The 3112-nt window shown below is 29.3% G+C and overlaps 1 long non-coding RNA gene across 1 annotated transcript; it reads right to left on the bottom strand.

Annotated features, from left to right (window-relative positions):
* Positions 1-2164: 2164 nt before the first annotated feature.
* On the bottom strand, positions 2165-2727 carry LOC113373052. Its single transcript, XR_003366841.1, has 2 exons — positions 2587-2727; positions 2165-2519 (listed from the first exon to the last, which is right to left on the bottom strand). It is a non-coding gene; the product is annotated as an uncharacterized LOC113373052 (long non-coding RNA).
* Between the last annotated feature and the right edge of the window lie 385 nt (positions 2728-3112).

Genomic DNA, 3112 nt, shown 5'->3' with positions numbered 1-3112 from the left:
TTGCCTGACTGAAAGGTTTCAAATACATATACAGTGCTGGATTTACAGTAGGGGCAGTCGGGGCTACTGCCCAGGGCGGCAAATTTTCGGGGGCGGCAAAATTTGGATAGTGAGAAGAAAATTATAATTAACTCACTTTTTTAATAACATTTTTAATTTCAAGAAATATAATTAACAAAAATTATGCAAATGCAATGCAAAATTTGGCAATTTGGCTAATATAAAGATTCGTAAGTGAGTTGAAACTTTAAGAAAAATATGTTCTTCAGATCTCGAGACCTCTTAAGATGACGAATTTGTGCACTTCCAAGCTCATAGCGCCGAAAAAATTAATTATGTGTCTTACGGCAAGTACTGAAACTTTCCGTACTGAAAATTACATTTTATAAAAAGCTTTAAAATTTTTTGAAAAATGATAAAAATTGAATTCAAAGAAAATTTTTTTTATATGTCGAAATTTTTTGAAAATTATTAAGTTTCATCTATTAAACTTATTAAAATTAAATTTTATTTGAATAATTCGATTTCTATTGATTTGCTTGGCCAAGACAGGTCCAACTGTTTCGGAAATACTGGCCAAAATGCCAAAAATAATAATACCGATTACTATGGCAAATACTTTTTCTTAGGACTAATCTCAGTACAAAAGCAAGCAAATTATTAAACTAACTTTTGAATAAGTTTCAATTTAAATAATTGGGATACTGATATTGTTATGGTATCGAACCAATATTTTATGACAAAATATTGCAAAATCAATAATATTATCATATTATTATGGATTATAATGTTATGTCCAATTACAATATTCCTATTACTAATAGTAACATATGTTACAAGTACTAAAAATCAGGTCAGTTCTATATTAGTAACATAAAAATTCAAAAAAAAAAAAATGATGGAAAAAAATACAATTGAACATAATATTATGATCCATAATAATATGATAATATTATTATCCAAACCATACACTTGTTCAAAACGTAATATAGACGTTCTTAAATTGGACATTTTCAGATTGAAAAACAAAGATTATTTTAAAAGTTTTATTATATTGAATATTTGGACATTTAACATCAGCGTATTTTACATTTTTCATTACACATTTATATATTAATTAAATATAATTAATAAAATAATTAAATTGATAATCATTATACTTATAGCTAAGATGCAACTATTTTCCACACCACCCAGGAGGTATAGTTGCCAGGCGCGCTTTTTTTAATGTGGTGTCGCCGTACAAATTGAGTACAGCCCTAGTCCACTTACAAAATAACTTAAATTAATTAACTAAACCTAATTTAAGCCTAACTTAAATGACCCAAATGTAACATGAAAAATACCCCGCGAGATGATTAAATGTATATGAAGATCTTCTTTAGGAAAAAACCGTAGACGATGCAAGAACCTGCTAGAAATTAAAGGTAAAATTGTAATGTACTTTTGTAATTAAAGGTAATTTTGTAATGAAAGAAAAAAAAGAAAAAAAAAAGAAAAAAAATATTTACATGATGTACCCCCCTAAGATCCACCATGTAAATACTTTAACTTCATAGGTTCCCAGCACTATGAAGCTTATAGAGGAGTGCATTTATAAAGGTCATAAAATTGTGTATTAAGTATTGTTATATGAATTAATTTTAAATAATTGTGAAAAAACGCGAAATCTATGCAAACTGGAAGGTCCTTGCCGTCTTCCCCACCCATTTTTTAAATAAAAAATAGTAAACTACCAGCCTAATGTATTCTAACCTAATTTTAACTTAATAATATATCCATGTGTACGTCCTCCAATTTTGTAGTCAATTTTCTGGTTGGTTCTAATCTTGTATGTATCTTCATCTCGTATGGATCTTGATGTTGATGTTTCACTGTATGTATCTTGATCTTGAATTATATCTTGATCTTGATTTGTAAATATTAAGGTTTTGCACTGTATATCACGATATATCATTGTACACAACACTGTCTGGCTGCACTGTATTTAACACGATTTTGCCCAAAATATATCTTATTTATAATATGTATATAAATCCGTCCACGAATCAAATATAAAGAATGAAAACGTAAATGGGGCCCCGATAAATAATAATATAGTATATAATATAATAATAATATAGAAAATGATCGCAAAAAAACTAATATCTTATGATCTATCGTCGCATGCAAGTAAGATACATATCTTAATATAACAAAATAATATAGAAAATGATCGCAAAAAACTAATATCTTATGATCTATCTTAGCAAGTAAGATACTTATCAACATAACGTTCTCCTGGTCGTGTGCTCCTGGTGGTGGTAAAGTGGTCCATCCTACTTAGCAAAGTGATCTATCTTAGTAAGTAACAAACTTATCTGAATATAACAAACGTTCTTCTGGTCTTGTGCGCTCCTGGTTGCAAAGTGGTCCATTCTATCCTTGTACACTGGTAATCACTAACGTCCTGGTAAACATTCTTCCGTTTTAGTAATAGTGTTTTAGGATCTATTCCTCTGGTAACTTCTGTGTTCAACCTAAAATTAAAATTTTATTTAATTCTATCAATATTAAAAGATTTGTACATAGCTCAGAGTTTCTTACCATGTCCTGAAAATTGCCAAGTTCAACCACTTATAAATTCAGCATCTTCCACCAGGAGACTCATTGTGCGACCAGTAAAAGTAAAGTTAATTCTTGAAATTGTGTTCATTACATTACGACACGAAAAGTAATCAAAGTAAGTTGAAAACATTTAATAGAATTTTATAAATCTAAAAAAAAATTATTTTTTTCCATGGGCCACTTAGCGAAATAATTAAAAATTAAATTTAATAATAATTGCAAACAAATAATATTAATTGTTAAATTATGTGCATGGGGTTGCGGTGCTTCTGGGAAAACAACGCAGGGGTCCATACACTCAGAGATACAAAACAAAAATTATTCAATTAATAAATTAAATTTAAATGTGAAACCCGACTACTTGGACCTGCCGTGGGGGGTAGGCGGCAGGAACGTAGCTTCAAACGCGCAATTTTCATCATAATACGATTCGTTCGTTTTTCGAAAATTAAAAAAAAAAAAAAAAGTGTGGACCATGTACTCGAAATAACGCAAAATGGTAAAT

Source organism: Ctenocephalides felis, unplaced genomic scaffold, assembly GCF_003426905.1.
Source record: "Ctenocephalides felis isolate EL2017-DRISC unplaced genomic scaffold, ASM342690v1 CF-g0.4_SCAFFOLD_01604, whole genome shotgun sequence".
Lineage (NCBI taxonomy): Eukaryota > Metazoa > Arthropoda > Insecta > Siphonaptera > Pulicidae > Ctenocephalides > Ctenocephalides felis.
This window is presented reverse-complemented; position numbering and strand designations above follow the sequence as displayed.